An 18,151-nucleotide genomic window follows, 5' to 3' on the forward strand; every position below is an offset into this window, starting at 1 on the left:
AAGCAAATTAAACTGCGGCTTGGGCGCCATTAATGGAGAGGATGCGAGCAAGGCGGGCGGCCATGGAAGTCTAAGGGCTCGCTTCCCAGTGAGCCTGCGCAGCGTACAGCTTGCACGCTTCCCGGTGAGCCTACGCACTCGATGACAGCTTGCATGCCTCTCGGTCAGCCTGCGCACCGGACGGCGCTCGCACGCCTCCCGTTCAGTCAAGGTCAAGCAGCTGTCCGCACGGCACCTCCTACAACCATTAAAACCAAGACACGTGGCGTCACGTGAATGGTTAACAGAATTTTGGATTTACAAAAATTTAAAAACCAGGCATCTCAATGTTTTGCCGGCAATCAACAGTGCCCTGGTGTTTGAAATTCATTCCCATTTCTTGCATGGGACCTAAGCATGCACCCAAGGACACATATTTGATTTTTCAACCAATTTATATGCACTGGAGCATGTGCATGTAGTTCAAATTTGAATTATGCACATAAATTCATTGAAAACTCAGTTAATGCATAAAAATGTCCAAACGAACACCGAAAAATCACAAAAATTCACACAACACTCCAGTTGTTCTATGTTGACACGAGAAAAAAAATTGAAAGCAATAAGAGGCAATGGGTATCGTTTCGTCCCAGAAGGTGGGACGTTCCCTACCGAAAACCATCATGCTTGTTGTGAGAAGCTCCGGTTTGTGAGAAGCATATACCCAAACCTGTCCCAAATGGGACAAAATTTGTACCACGGCATGTTGATGCCGCTCCATGATAGCATGCCAATTTTCATGAATTTCAGACGAGTTTTCGATTTACTAGAATTTAAAAATCAGGCATCACAATGTTTTGCCAGCAATCAACAGTGCCCTGGTGTTTGAAATTCATTCCCATTTCTTGCATGGGACCTAAGCATGCACCCAAGGACATAGATTTGATTTTTCAACCAATTTATATGCACTGGAGCATGTGCATGTAGTTCAAATTTGAATTATGCACATAAATGCATTGAAAACTCAATTAACGCATAAAAATGTCCAAACGAACCCCGAAAATCACTAAAATTCACACAACACTCATGTTGTTCTATGTTGGCACGAGAAAAAAATTGAAAGCAATAAGAGGCAATGGGTATCGTTTCGTCCCCAAAGGTGGGACGTTCCGTACCGAAAACCATCATGCTTGTTGTGAGAAGCTCCAGTTTGTGAGAAGCATATACCCAAACCTGCCCCGAATGGGACAAAATTTGTACCACGGCATGTTGATGCTGCTCCATGATAGCATGCCATGTTTCATGAATTTCAGACGAGTTTTGGATTTACTAGAATTTAAAAACCAGACATCTCAATGTTTTGCCGGCAATCAACGTTGCCCTGGTGTTTGAAATTCACTCCCATTTCTTGCATGGGACCTAAGCATGCACCCAAGGACACAGATTTGATTTTTCAACCAATTTATATGCACTGGAGCATGTGCATGTAGTTCAAATTTGAATTATGCACATAAATTCATTGAAAACTTAGTTAATGCATAAAAATGTCCAAACGAACCCCGAATAATCACAAAAATTCACACAACACTCATGTTGTTCTATGTTGACACGAGAAAAAAATTGAAAGCAATAAGAGGCAATGGATATCGTTTCGTCCCCAAAGGTGGGCCGTTCCCTACCGAAAACCATCATGCTTGTTGTGAGAAGCTCCGGTTTGTGAGAACCATATACCCAAACCTGTCCCAAATGGGACAAAATTTGTACGACGGCATGTTGATGCCGCTACATGATAGCATGCCAAGTTTCATGAATTTCAGACGAGTTATGGATTTACCAGAATTTAAAAACCAGGCATCTCAATCTTTTGTCGGCAATCAACGGTGCCCTGGTGTTTGAAATTCATTCCCATTTCTTGCATGGGACCTAAGCATACACCCACAGATTTGATTTTTCAACCAATATATATGCACTCGAGCATTTGCATGTTGTTCAAATTTGAATTATGCACATAAATGCATTGAAAACTCAGTTAATGCATAAAAATGTCCAAACGAACCCCGAAAAATCACAAAAATTCACACAACACTCATGTTGTTCTATGTTGACACGAGAAAAAAATTTGAAAGCAATAAGAGGCAATGGGTATCGTTTTGTCCCCAAAGGTGGGACGTTCCCTACCGAAAACCATCATACTTGTTGTGCGAAGCTCCGGTTTGTGAGAAGCATATACCCAAACCTGTCCCAAATGGGACAAAATTTGTACCACGGCATGTTGATGCCGCTCCATGATAGCATGCCAAGTTTCATGAATTTCAAACGAGTTTTGGATTTACTAGAATTTAAAAATCAGGCATCTCAATGTTTTGCCGGCAATCAACGGTGCCCTGGTGATTGAAATTCATTCTCATTTCTTGCATGGGACCTAAGCATGCACCCACAGATTTGATTTTTCAACCAATTTATATGCACTAGAACATGTGCATGTAGTTCAAATTTGAATTATGCACATAAATGCATTGAAAACTCAGTTAACGCATAAAAATGCACAAATGAACCCCGAAAAATCACTAAAATTCACACAACACTCATGTTGTTCTATGTTGGCACGAGAAATAAATTTGAAAGCAATAAGAGGCAATGGGTATCGTTTCGTCCCCAAAGGTGGGACGTTCCGTACCGAAAACCATCATGCTTGTTGTGAGAAGCTCCGGTTTGTGAGAAGCATATACCCAAACCTGCCCCAAATGGGACAAAATTTGTACCACGGCATGTTGATGCTGCTCCATGATAGCATGCCATGTTTCATGAATTTCAGACGAATTTTGGATTTACTAGAATTTAAAAACCAGGCATCTCAATGTTTTGCCGGCAATCAACGGTGCCCTGGTGTTTGAAATTCATTCCCATTTCTTGCATGGGACCTAAGCTTGCACCCAAGGACACAGATTTGATTTTTCAACCAATTTATATGCACTGGAGCATGTGCATGTAGTTCAAATTTGAATTATGCACATAAATTCATTGAAAACTTAGTTAATGCATAGAAATGTCCAAACGAACCCCGAATAATCACAAAAATTCACACAACACTCCTGTTGTTCTATGTTGACACGAGAAAAAATTTGAAAGCAATCAGAGGCAATGGATATCGTTTCGTCCCCAAAGGTGGGACGTTCCCTACCGAAAACCATCATGCTTGTTGTGAGAAGCTCCGGTTTGTGAGAAGCATATACCCAAACCTGCCCCAATTGGGACAAAATTTGTAGTGATGCCGCTACATGATAGCATGCCAAGTTTCATGAATTTCAGATGAGTTTTGGATTTACTAGAATTTAAAAAACCAGGCATCTCAATGTTTTGCCAGCAATCAATGGTGCCCTGGTGTTTGAAATTCATTCCCAGTTCTTGCATGGGTCCTAAGCATGCATCCAAGGACACTGATTTGATTTTTCAACCAATTTATATGCACTCGAGAATGTGCATGTAGTTCAAATTTGAATTATGCACATAAAATGCTTGGAAAACCCAAGTAATGTATAAAAATGTCCAAACGAACCCTGAAAAATTCCAAAATTGAACACAACACTCTTGTTGTTCTATGTTAACACTCGAATTTTTTTGAAAGCATTAAGAGGCAACGGATATTGTTTCGTCCCCAAAGGTGGCACGTTCCCTACCGAAACCATCACGCTTGTTGTGAGAAGCTCTTGTTTGTGAGAAGCTTATACCCAAACCTGCCCCAAATGGGACAAAAATTTTACCACGGCATGTTGATGCCGCTACATGATAGCATGCCAAGTTTCATGAATCTTAGACGAGTTTTGGATTTACTAGAATTTAAAAGCCAGGTATCTCAATGTTTGCGGCCGAGTGACAGTGGCAAGGTGTTTGAAATTCATTCTCATTTCTTGCATGGGGCCTAAGTATGCAACCAAGGACACATATTTGATTTTTCAATAAGTTATATGCACGGGAGCATGTGCATGTAGTTCAAATTTCAATTATGCGCATAAAATGCCTGGAAAACCCAGTTAATGTATAAAAATGTACAAACGAACCCTGAATAATTCCAAATTTTTTGACGACGCACCTATAGTTGCATGTTCACTGCAGATAAAAGTTCTAACAATTCAAACACCATCCTTTGTAGTTGTGACCCCATTACGTAATTCAAATGATCAAGACGATAAATCAAGTAGATCGCACACAGTTTATTATCACCAACCGTGTGAGATGTGATACGTCCATTTTGCATCATGCTTTTATATCGATATTTATTGCATTATGGGCTGTTATTACACGTTATGTCACAATACTTATGCCTATTCTCTCTTATTTTACAAGGTTTACATGAAGAGGGAGAATGTCGATAGCTGGAATTCTGGGCTGGAAAAGGAGCAAATATTAGAGACCTATTCTGCACAACTCCAAAAGTTCTGAAACTCCACGGAAGTTATTTTTGGAATTAATAAAAAATACTGAGCGAAAAAAGTACCAGAGGGGGGCCACCCACCATCCACGAGGGTGGGGGCGCGCCCTACCCCCCTGGGCGCGCCCCTGTCTCGTGGGCCCCCTGGCAGGCCTCCGGTGCCCATCTTCTGCTATATGAAGTCTTTTACCCTGGAAAAAAATCATAAGCAATCTTTCGGGAAGAAACTCCGCCACCACGAGGCGGAACCTTGGCGAAACCAATCTAGGGCTCCGACAGAGCTGTTCTGCCGGGGAAACTTCCCTCCGGGAGGGGGAAATCATCGCCATCGTCATCACCAATGATCCTCTCATCGGGAGGGGGTCAATCTCCATCAACATCTTCATCAGCACCATCTCCTCTAAAACCCTAGTTCATCTCTTGTATCCAATCTTTGTCCCAAAGCCTCAAATTGGTACCTGTGGGTTGCTAGTAGTGTTGATTACTCCTTGTAGTTGATGCTAGTTGGTTTATTTGGTGGAAGATCATATGTTCAGATCCTTTATGCATATTAATACCCCTCTGATTATGAACATGAATATGATTTGTGAGTAGTTACGTTTGTTCCTGAGGACATGGGAGAAGTCTTGCTATAAGTAGTCATGTGAATTTGGTATTCGTTCGATATTTTGATAAGATGTATGTTGTCTTTCCTCTAGTGGTGTTATGTGAACGTCGACTACATGACACTTCACCATTGTTTGGGCCTAGAGGAAGGCATTGGGAAGTAATAAGTAGATGATGGGTTGCTAGAGTGACAGAAGCTTAAACCCTAGTTTATGTGTTGCTTCGTAAGGGGCTGATTTGGATCCACATGTTTCATGTTATGGTTAGGTTTACCTTAATACTTCTTTTGTAGTTGCGGATGCTTGCAATAGGGGTTAATCATAAGTGGGATGCTTGTCCAAGAAAGGGCAGCACCCAAGCACCGGTCCACCCACATACCAAATTATCAAAGTAATGAACGCGAATCATATGAGCGTGATAAAAACTAGCTTGGCGATAATTCCCATATGTCCTCGGGAGCGCTTTTCTCTATATAAGAGTTTGTTCAGGCTTGTCCTTTGCTACAAAAAGGATTGGGCCATCTTGCTGCACCTTATTTACTTTCATTACTTGTTACCCGTTACAAATTACCTTATCACAAAACTATCTGTTACCGATAATTTCAGTGCTTGCAGAGAATACCTTGCTGAAAACCGCTTATCATTTCCTTCTGCTCCTCGTTGGGTTCGACACTCTTACTTATCGAAAGGACTACGATAGATCCCCTATACTTGTGGGTCATCAAGATGCAGCACAAAATATCTTGGAGCACCGTCGGTGTATAGTACGCCCATGGCTTACGAGAGAAGGTGCGTCGGCTACAGTCCACAGTCGGCGTGTCAAGCACACTAGCTCACTCCCCAAATATCATTTCACTGTTCAATCATCGCCGGTGAAAGATGGGGACGTGGACCCGCGTCCTGAGGCCAACTTCGGCGGCCCACTCCGGCAAGAGCGCGGCCGCAGCCGCCAGGCGCGTGCTAACAAGCTTCGTGAGGGCGACCGCAGTCTGCGTCCGGGCGATCAAGGCAGCCCAAACGGCCGTTGTTGCTTCTCAGGCGACGGCAGCAGCATCTGCCTTGGGGATAGCACGTGGTGAGAGCGGCACATCAGCTGTCCATTTCGCAGTGCCGGCCTTAGCCCTGCTGGAGGCCGCCCACCACCATGTCGAGGCCGTCCACGCCCAGCTCATGACGCTCACCGCACAAATTGAAGGAAGCTTCTCCGACAACGGTCGGCAACCCACGGCCGAAGAGTTGGCAATCGCCAAGAGAGTTCGAGCAGCCATCCATTCCTGCGCGGCATACCTTGCCACGACGGAGCCCGCCAAAGCCCAGATCACGGCCGCCCACGCCCTGCTCGTGGCGGCCTATTCCAAAGATATGGCGGACGCGGATGGCGAGATGCTTGCCGAGTATGGTACGATTGATGCCATGGAGCCCCTTCCCTAGGAGACCGTCGGGCGCGAGCTGGACATGGAGGCGGCGGCGGAGATCAACGAGCACCAGCCGTAGTAGTACTCTTTGTTTTGTTTAATTAAGAGTGTCGGTCTTTAATTAGTTAGAGTAATGTTTAGGTCAGCTAGCTCTGTTTAATTGCTGAACTTGCTCGCTTAAGAAGTGTGGGTGTGCTGTAGTCTCCTTTGTGTACCCAAATTATGCAATGATGTGGATGACCACTGTAATCAATTCTAGTGTTAAGATATCTGAATCGTTTGTGATATTCACATATAGTACACGGTTCTGAATAAGGGTCCCTGTCTGATGATACTTTGCGCGCCAGTTTTTTGGCTGGAGCGGTTCCAAATTTTCGGCTTCCGCGGAAATATCTACCTCCCCGCCCCCTTCCCCTTACCAAAAGCCACATTTCCCTCCTTTCCGCCTTCCTTTCCAAGTTGAAACCTTCACTCCTTGCTTGCAGCGCCACCTCCTCGCCGGCAACCCACCTTCACGCTGCTCGGCCTCGCCTATCCAGGCAGGTAATCCACACCCGACCCCCATCCTCCTCCTCCTTCCACATCCCACATGCCCCGACCGCCGGCGCGAGCGCGACACCTTCCACCCAAATCACCGACCTCTCCACCAAATAAGCGCCGCCCTAAGCCATGGTGCACGCAGTATAGACAGGATCTCAAGGAGCATTTGGCAGCGGAGAAGCAAATCGCAGCCGCACGCGCGAATGAGGTCGCGATGGCTGCCATTCGTGCCGACCCCCAGATCTTGGAGGAGCACCTTGCCGTCGAGGCCACCGTTGACGCCTCGCGCACCGACGCCGCGACACGGTTGGCTGCTTTAAACGACAGTTCGTGGCGTTTTCTTGAGGCCATCGTTTGCTAGCTACTGCCTTTCCTTAACAAATTCTAGTGTATATGTTCTATATGTCGTGCAATGTGAAGTTCAGTTAACTGCTTGGTTCAATTCTACAAATGTGATGTTCAATTCTTCAGGGTGCAATATTTCCAAGTTGTTAAGCATGCTTGGTTTGGTTAACTGTCTGATCTTCTATTACGAGTATGTTATATTGTGCAATGTGGTGCTTAGTTAACGTTTGGTTCATTTGTTGTAGTGTTCAGTTAACTTCTTGGTTCAATTCTGCAATGCGATGTTCAATTGTTGTGGCTGCATTATGTTATTGTATACCATGTGATAAATAAATCGAATTTGGCTATACTAAATACATGAGAAACAAATACAATTGCTATATTTCCAAGTTGTTAAGCATGCTCAGTTTGGTTAACTGTCTGATCTTCTATTAGGAGTATGTTATATTGTGCAATGTGGTGCTTAGTTAATGTTTGGTTCATTTGTTGTGGTGTTTAGCAAACTGCTTGGTTCAATTCTACACTGCGATGTCCAATTGTCGTGGGTAGAATTTTGTATTGTTGTGCATGTGAGGAATAAATCGAATTTGGCTGCACTTAATACATGAGAAACATATACAATTGCTATATTTCCTAGTTCTTAATCATACTTGGTTTGGATAAATGGGTTTTCCATGTGGCTTGAATTAATCTGATGAATCTGCAATGTGCTTATTTTTCATCAATATATTTTACTGATAGCATGCGAATCCTTACTTAACCTGATGACTAACTACCTTATATGTGTTGTAGGGAAACAATGGGAAGCACTGATGTTTACAATCGAGGTTAGCACGTGCATGGTCCGTTGTCTAATAGCACATTATTGTGCAATTGCATGAACCATTCTAATATTTAGGTTTTTAACAATTTGGTCTTGCACATGTAGGTCCCGCTGTTAGAGGTTTTGACCCACTGTTCGACCCTTTTTGCATATGGGAAAATGAGTTGTCCATGAATATCAGTCAAGTCAAGAAACCCAGAAAGATTGTTAGGACAAAGAAATTAGCGACAAAAAACAACAAGATCTTTGTCTGCACAATGAAGAAGACATCAGTTCACTACGGGATGGTACTAACTATTATACTTGCCTTTTTATTCCTTTGTCCCATTTTCAATATAGAGAAGATATTTATGCACATTCTTGTTTTCAGGCCTTTCCAAAGCAGTTCACTGATGATTACCTCTCAAACCACCTGTATGGTCAGGAGGCGAGGAACGTATTCATACAACACCCACGGTTCAATATTGAAGTGTTCCTAAAGAGCACGAAGGATGGACGGTCAATCATCCACAGGCACTGACCTAAAGTTACAAAGGCCTTCAACATCAATGAAGGCTCAATATTCGCCTTCTGCTTCAGCAGTTTCCAGATGAGATACACATGTCTATGCACTGTCTATGATGCTAATTTCGAAAGGTTATAGATGTTGCATGTGAAACTTGGTCCTGGTGTAGTTGTGTAATGGGGTAGATGAGTGCTGAAGCTATATGATGTTGTATTCTGATGTATTTCAATTATGAAAATGAAATATATTGTGTGCTAATATGAAATGTCAGTTAGATTAATAAATGAACTATGAATAATCAGATAATTAGCCTGCTAGTGACGAATTAGCCTGCTAATTGGGTTTTGCTATTGCAAACGGTTGTTGAAAAAATACCGTGAGCGATGACCTCAGGCAACGCACACAGTTTCTAGGAATAAACCGTGTTGGATCAATGAACAATCACACACGACTTTCTCTTGAAAACTATTTGCGTTAGGCCACCTCGCGCAAACGTTTACCACATGAAAATTGTGTGTGATGGACAGCCTTTGCCACACAGTTTCTTCCACGGACCGTGTGTGATATATTCAATAACGCAAGCGATTTAACGGGAAAAAATGTGTGTGATGTACCTGTGAATGGAAACGTTTTCCTTGGAGCGACTGTGTGGGATGTACATACGAACGGAAACGTTTAACGGGGACTGACTGTGTGGGATGTACTTGCGACCGGAAACAATTTCGCCGTATAATTGTATTTTTTTAGCTCTACTGTACGTATTTCCGTATTTGAGCGCTCGCCGGTCGCACACGACCTCATTTTGCCGAACGTGTGTGCCAGGAGGTCATATCCCCGATGGTTTTTGGGTCATGTGGGAAGGACCCCCCTATCGCCCACACTCACTTGGCGACGGTTCCAAATGCCGTCGCGGAAAGTGGTTAAAAACCGTTTGTTTAGGAGCTCGTTGTACTAGTGTAAGCCTCTTGATTTTCCGATCAAGTTGGTTTTCCATTTCAGCTGTATAGACCTTGAAAAAGTTCAAAGCCTCATCCTTAGATTTCAGAAGATACACACGACAGTATGTAGTGGAGTCATCAATTAACGTCATAAAATATTTCTTTCCACCTTTTGTCAAAACACCATTCATTTCACATAGATCTGAATGTATGAGCTCTAGTGGTGCAAGATTTTTCGTTTCCGCAGTCGTGTGAGACTTACGAGGTTGCTTAGCTTGCACACAAACTTGACACTTAGATCCATTGACAGTGGTGAAACTAGGGATTAAGTTCAACTTCGCTAGTCGCGACATGCAACCAAAGTTAACATGACAAAGACGTGAATGCCACACATTTGATTCACTATTATTGCAAATATGATTAAAAACTTTATTGCAACGTCTGACAAGGATAAACGAATCAGGCCTCCTGACTCATAGCCTTTACCAACAAAGGTTCCATACTTGGATATTATAAATTTATCCGACTCAAAGCCAAGCTTATAGCCATCTCTACACAGAAGAGACCTGCTAACAAGATTTTTATTGACGGAGGGGACATAATGCACGTTCTTCAGCCGCACGATCTTCCCCGAAGTAAACTTCAGATCGACCATGCCAACACCACGAACAGAAGCACTTGAACCGTTGCCCATCAGCACGGTTGAAGTCCCTGCGGTCTGATAAGATGAAAACATGGAAATATCACCGCATACATGCACATTAGCACCCGTGTCAATTAACCAATCAGGAGAATGACATACTGAAAAAATAGTGGGAAATATACCATACCTAGCATCCTTCATGTCAGTGTCTCCAATGACAACATTAGCGGTCTTGCCGCCTTTCCCAGGATGACGCTTGTCATAGCGATTAGGGCAACTAGGAGACCAATGATCAGGATCTCCACACACATGACAAACACCTTTCTTTTTGTCATTCTTCTTCTTGAAGTTCGTGTGCTGCACAACCTTGTTCTTCCCATCAAACTTTGCTTTACCATCAAACTTGCCCTTGTTCTTGAACTTGTGGGGTCGGAAGTTTTTCTTCTGTACCAGATTGGCAATAGATCCTCCCTCAATACCTCGAGCACGTGTATCTTTTGCTCTCGCCTTTTCTTCCACATCAAGAGTACCAATGAGATCCGGAACGGAAAACTCCTGCCTCTTATGCTTCAGTAAGGTAGCAAAGTTCCTCCACGAAGGAGGAAGCTTAGTGATGATACCTCCGGCAACAAACTTGTCCGGTAGCATACAATTGAAGTGCTCAAGTTCTCTAGCAAATGACTGTATCTCATGAGCTTGCTCAACCACGGAGCGCTCTTCAGTCATCCTGTAATCATAGAATTGCTCCATGATGTACAGCTCAATGCCAGCATCCGAGACCCCAAACTTGGCCTCGAGTGCGTCCCACATATCTTTTCCATTATCAATTGACGCATATGTATCAACTATGTTCTCACCAAGAACACTCAAGAGAGCAGCCTTAAACAGAGTATCCATTTTTTGAAAAGCTTGTTCCTGTTGGGTATCATGCTCCCCTTCAGGTTTGCCAAGAGTGGCGTCATAGCAATTCATGGTTTGAAACCATAAGACTGCTCTCACACGCCACCTCTTACAGTGGATACCCTCAAACATAGGAGGTCTCATGGAAGCAGGGGTAAATTGCCTATCATAAGGTTTTTGGATTGTTGGAAATATGAGCAATTTACTGAATGATTTTATTAACAGAAATACTAGATAAAGCACGACTAGTATAGCAGTGATAAAATAAGTCATGCAATTTGACAAAGAGAAGGTAAACAGCATCTTCATATATGAACTGTAACTAAACACATCTAGAGCAGACAGTATAGCAAGTTGCATATATGAAACAGAGTCTAACATGTCTAGGACAAACACTAGAACAAGGAACTGTAGCAGGGCCTCTAATAGAAAGAGGAAGAACACGTACGGGACAGCAGCAGCAGAAGCGCTGGACTTTGGGTCGGTGTCCTCGCCAGCCATGTCGTCGAGGAGGTTGTCGACATCGGGGAAGAAGTCGTCGTTGGGGAAGTAGTCGTCGGGGTCCGGGGCGTCCGTGACGAAGAAGTCAGTAGTCGCGCGAAGCGCTCCCCAAAAACCTTATCATCCTTCTCCCGTACAGGACTCAAAGAGGTGCGGTTTCGGAAGCCTACTGTCCCGACCTACGGTGCATGCCGCAAGCCGGGATGGGGAAGAATGTAGCTGCAGCTCAGTGCAGGAATTTGTGGCGACAGGAAGAAGAGGTTCTGGTGCGTCTCTCTGAGAGGAGCGACCTCCCTTTTATAGGCGCAAGAGAAGGAGGCGAGAGGCTGCGCCGGGAGCTGAAGGGAACGAGGGAGACAAAACGAACAGGCAGCAGACAATGAGGTGCGTCGTTCGTATTCAATCTCCACTACAGCAAAATGTTTCAGCTTCCGCGTGACCTTTCGTATACCCGTCGTGTGCGGCAAAAATTTAGACATCGGCTCGGCTCATTCCCGCAACCTGCGGCGCGTCGTGACGAGGCGGCGGAGGAGGAGCGCGCGTGGATGTCCCTCTCGTTCTCATCCTCATACATGTGGAGAAAGAAGCTAATTTTTTTTAAATAATACATTTTTTTAAATTACAGAAATAATACGCAGAAAAAAGAATTTACAAAAATAATACACCGTCGGCCCACTGCAGGCCGACTGAGCCCAGTCGGCCCACAGCAGGCCGATCGGCTAGCAGGAGGCCGACTGCAGGCCGGGCTGGCACGCGGCGGCCTGTGGTTGGTCGGGCCACGTCACGAGGGGGAGGCAGTGGCCTGTCGGCGTGGTGCACCCCTGTCGGCCTGCCGCCCGCCGATCGGCCACCTGGTGGCCGACAGGGTGCTGCCGACCTGACGCGCGCTGGCCGGCCCGCCCTTATCCTCTCCTTCCTCTCCTTCCTCCATTCTTCTTCTCCCGTGGCTCATTTCTTCTGTGTTCTTCCTCCTCTCTCTACAGAAAAATGGCACACATTTGTACACCTAAATGAGCTACATTTTCGCGATTTTGGCACCGTGAATGGGTTCAACTCATTTAGGGCAGCCAAAAGAGGTGTCGATCTACTGACGGGGTAGCTCGTGGTGGTCGTGGTGAGCATTTTGGTGGAGGTGGTGGTGGTGAAGTTGGGGCAGTGTGGTGGTGGTGAAGTTGGGGCAGTGAGGTGGAGGTGAAGCTGTTGTTCGTCGTTCTTCGTTGGAGCCGGAGCAGCGGCAGTTTTTCGTTCGTCCTCGTTCGTCGTTCGTCGTTCGTCGTTCTTCGTTCTTCGTTCGCACGCACGCTTCAAGGGTATATTTCAGCCCACATTTTATTTTTCGTAGGTGCTCCGGTAGTATACGTAAATATTGTTATTTGCCGCGGTAGTATACGTAAATATTTGTGTGCGATTATTGTTATTTGGCCCGGTAGTATACGGAAATATTGTTATTTGCCCCGGTAGTATACGTAAATATTATTCGTTCGCACGCACGCTTCGTTCGATGTGAAATTAAATTTGTGTGCGATTATTGTTATTTGCCCCGGTAGTATACGTAAATATTTGTAGTTGCTACGGCAAATATTCGTAATATAGTTATAGGTGTGTGAATTGTATTAGTTGTTAGTGGGGATAATAAGTTGTTGCTTAATACTTGACACGTACACAGGTGCGGGATAAGAAGTTGGAAACATGAATAAAAAGTTGGAAAGAAGAGACAAGTTTTTTTAAAGAGTTGGGGTCGGCATGTGCATAGCATGTCAGTGTGATAGAAATTTAACAAGCAAACAAAAAATAGGAAAAGTAGAACTACATGTTAAAAAACGTTTCAGTCCGTACCCGATGCCAATATGAAGCGGATTACCCGCTAACCTTTATTACGTATTTTCTAAAGTTTAACCCATAACAAGCAATGCCACACTGTTTTTTTTAAACGGCCACGCTGTAGTTTAACAAAAAAACTTCGGATAAAAACTTCTTTGCAAGGAAGAATTTTACATGATCGTAGAAATAAGACGCATGCCTTTTTCTAAATTATTCTTAACATAGATTAAAATAAAAAATACATCAACATGGGCCATATAATTCAAATAAACTGAATTATCATATTTGTCGGTTATATTATTATTATTATTTGAGGCCTATTTATTATTAGTAAACATGGGCCTATTTATTATATTATTATTAAAACAAGAGTCAAGCAACTCATCATAATCGTCCACATAGATTAAATTATATTGATCGTGAAATTTACTATGGTCCTGGTAATATATATATAGACATGTCTAATACTTGTATTTCTATGTTGAAAAAAAAATAGGTGAGTCGAGATGTCCGATGTAGTGAAGTTGAGATTTTACTATGGTCCTGGTACTATCCAAACAAATGAGTTGGGAGCAGATCTGAGTGAATTTACTCACATAGAGGTGGCAATCAGCGCACCACAAACATGGTCTGTTAGTCAGTTGAAAGAATGGATTGCGGCAAGTTTAGGTCTTGATACTGAAACACACACCGTCGGTGTTCATGCATTGTGGACACGGTCAAGTTCAAAAATTTACTTTTATTTGAGGCCAATAGAGGGAGACTCCGATTGGGTGCGGTGGTTACAAGGTTGTGAACGAAGGGGATGCAATCCTGTTGCTTTAGTGCTTCCCGTCGTGAAGGAGGTCACTGCACATGAAGGGGAGGGTGGCTACGAAGGACAGAGCAGTCATGTAGAAGGAGGAAATGCTTATGGTTACGAACAAGGACAGAGCAGTCAGGTAGAAGGAGGAAATGCTTATGGTTATGAACCAGGGCAGAGTAGTCAGGTAGAAGGAGGAAATGCCAATGGTGATTACAATGGCGAGGTGGACGCTGACGAGGTAGATGGGCACATGCAGAACCAGATGGAAGAAGAAGACACCGATGTTGAAAGGGGTCATGCCGATGATTCTGACGAGTCAGATGAAGAAGAAAATGCAGAGGAGGTCCCGAATCCTGCATGGTGGAATCATGACTTATCATCTGCAATGACCGTGAATGATGGACATGATTCAGCCTGGCAATATCACCAGAACAATATTGCGACGGGTGCTATGTATCCGAACAAGCAAGCCCTGAAGGATGCAATAATTAATTGGGCAATGTCCACGCAAAGGGTTTTCAAATCTGAGGTGTCCAGTCAGAAATTCCTCACAATGGTATGCAAGAACGCAGATTGTCCCGCAAGGGTGCACGGCTTTCTCCCTAAGTATGGCACAAGTTGGGTGATAAGTGACTTAGTTAATCACACTTGTCTTATTCCCTGCATCCCTCAAGATCATGCCAACCTTTCATCCACGCTTATTGCTCGACTGTTTTACGATGAGATAGTGCAAGGCAAAGCTATGGAAGTGAAGGCAGTGCAGACAAAAGTGTTCGCCAGGTTGAAGTACAGAATTTCTTATGGCAAGGCTTGGAGGGCTAAGCATGCAGCACTTGAGAGGAGATTTGGTTCTTATTTTGATGCATATGACTCTGTTGTCCACCTCCTCCACACCCTGCAGCAGCGGAATCCAGGCACCTATATCGATATCCAAGACATGTTCATGCCAGAGTTCCCAACTGTGAGGGTTTTGCATCGTCTCTTCTTCTCTTTCGGTGTATGCATCGAAGCTTTCAGGCATTGCCGACCGGTGATATGTGTTGACGGTACTTTTCTCACAGGCAAGTACAAGGGTCAGATCCTGACAGCCATAGGTCAAGACGGCCAAAATCAAGTCGTCCCACTGGCATTTGCTTTTGTGGAGAGTGAGAACATTGAAAGTTGGACATGGTTCTTCAGGCAGTTGAAAATATCAGTTGTGAAGGAGAAGCCCAATGTGTGCATCCTTCATGACAGGCATGCAGGTATACTCAGTGCGATAAGGACACTGACAAACCCAGGCCCTGAGGAACAAGTTCCATGGCAGGACTTGCAGAGCCGTTGGTGCATGCGCCATCTCGGGGCTAATTTCTTCTCGCAGTTTAGAAATAAGAACCTGATGAATCTGTTCAAAAAACTCTGCAAGCAGAACCAGTTATGGAAGTACAATTTGATACGCGACAGACTTAATGTGTGCACGCAGAGACACGTGAGGGATAGGAAAGCTGCAAGAGATGCAGCGGTGAGGGCACATGTTGAAGCAGTAGTTGCACAATTGGCAACAGGAACAGCGGCCGTGGAGGAGGAGGCTGTTGGGCTATGTGACCTGCCAGGCTTTGACCCACCTGGTACTAGGAGAAGGCTCGGGAGGTCGATTAAAACCTTCGAGCAGTGGATAGAGCATGAGCCTCTGGAGAGGTGGTCTTTGCTACATGACACACATGGAGCAAGGTACGGTGTCATGACAACGAACCTCGCGGAAACATACAACTTTGTCCTCAGAGGAAATCGGGCATTGCCACTTACAGCCATCGTTGAGGGTATTTTCTATGGCACCGTCAAGTATTTCAGAGACAGACGTCAAATAGCAGAGCAGCATATCTTGAACAACCCAAATACACGGTACTGTGAAAGAGTCACGAAGTACATGGACAACAAGATGCAAAAAGCAGCATATCACTATCGTCTGGACCTCTTCTTCATCATCGTCCAGTGGTACAGCCCTTCTTGGAAAGAATTCAGAATAAGATACGGACTGCGTACGAGGCTATCACGTGCACCCGGAGAACCGATGTTGTTCAGCACGAGCAGGAGCAGCCGCGTCACTCCATGCACCGACATCAACCACGTCCACGTCTAGCACAGCAGCCGACAACCAGGCCACCCCGTCCTGACCAACCTGGCAGTTCTACGTGGCACCCGCAGCACTATGGTCCCACGTCGAGCTTCGTGTTTTCTCCACAGCCACAGCAACACGGTCCCTCATCGAGCTTCGTGTTATCTCCACAGCCACAGCAGCACGGTCCCTCGTCCAGTTTCGTGTTTCAGCCAGAGCAGACGTCACACCCAGCAGGTATGTGTCTTCATATTTATTGTTTTCAATATTAATTGACGCGACCTCATTCTTCATGATGAAACGTTCCATCGCGTAGGGGCCTATGGATATCAGGCGTCTATGTCGGCGTCACATGATACGTGGGGGAGTGATCAACATCCCGAGGACAACATACAAGCTCAGATGTCGCAGCACACCCAGTGGATGAACATGTTTTCGACTCCTCCACCAGGCCTCACACATGATACACAGCATGACCAGGGAGAGTCTGAGATTCCTCCTCGTCACATTAGGGCACCCGACAGGTTGGGATGGTCCCCGATTCCAGATCCGCCTCCCCGCCAGGCCAGACGTCGTCACTGACGCTTCTATGTATCAGTAGAGACATTACCATCTATTTCTGTGTAAGACTTATGTCTATTCTATGTATGAGACAAATGACTATGTACTTATGTACGAGACATATGCCTACTCTATTTTAGTACTCTGTTATCGGAAGTATAAGATCATATTTAGATAGAACATAATATTCATACAACGAGACATTGCAAACAATTAGATAGAACTACATCTAAATTAAATGGTACGTAACTGAACTCACAACATACAGCATAAAAACTACATGAAGTCATCATCGTCATATGTTCGCGCCAACTTTTTCCCGCCATATGTTCGCGCCAACTTTTTCCCGCCACCCGTTTCCCGCCACCCGTTTCCCTCCTCCCATTTCCCGCCAACCCTTTCCCGCCATACCGCAGTCGTTCTTTCCCGCCATTTTCTCCTCTCTACCTATAAAACCCCCTTCAGACGGAGCTGGATAAGCATTGCAGTGTGCTGGTGGTGAAGTTGGGGCACTGTGGTGGAGGTGAAGCTGTTGTTCGTCGTTCTTCGTTGGAGCCGGAGCACCGGCAGTTTGGTGGCCGCCGTTCGTCGTTCTTCCTTCGCACGCACGCTTCAAGGGTATATTTCAGCCCACATTTTATTTTTCGTAGGTGCTCCGGTAGTATTTGTTAATATATTTACATGTCAACTAATTAGTTGTGTAAAAATGTGTAGTTGCTCCGGTAATAATCCATCCTATATGTGGATGTCAAGTATTTAGGAGTGTCAGTATATGTAGGAGTCCAGAAAAAAGGTCCGTAATATAGGCAGTCCAGTCAAATATATTAATCTGTCAATATTTGTAGTTGCTACGGCAAATATTCGTAATATACTTGTAGGTGGGTGAATTGTATTAGTTGCTCCGTTAATATTCTGTAATATATAGCTTCATAATATATAGACATGTCTAATATTTGTTAGTGGGGATATTAAGGGGTAGGTTAGGTACTCAATGCGATTTGTGTGTTGCAGATGGCTGAGGGTACTCAGTGGGTGCTTAGCCCTATTGTTCATGTCCAAGGCTTGTCTCCAAGTGTTGTGCAAGTTAGTGAAGTGGACCTCACTTTTGATTGGTTGAAGACTAAATTCATGTTGAAGCAAGGGTTGAAGGAAGACCATTTTGTGTACTACGTCAGCAGGAAGCATTCAGATGGCCCTGGGGAAAGAAAATTGATTGACATAACTGATGATGGCAAGATTCAAGAAA

This window comes from Aegilops tauschii, chromosome 6, assembly GCF_002575655.3.
Source record: "Aegilops tauschii subsp. strangulata cultivar AL8/78 chromosome 6, Aet v6.0, whole genome shotgun sequence".
NCBI lineage: Eukaryota > Viridiplantae > Streptophyta > Magnoliopsida > Poales > Poaceae > Aegilops > Aegilops tauschii.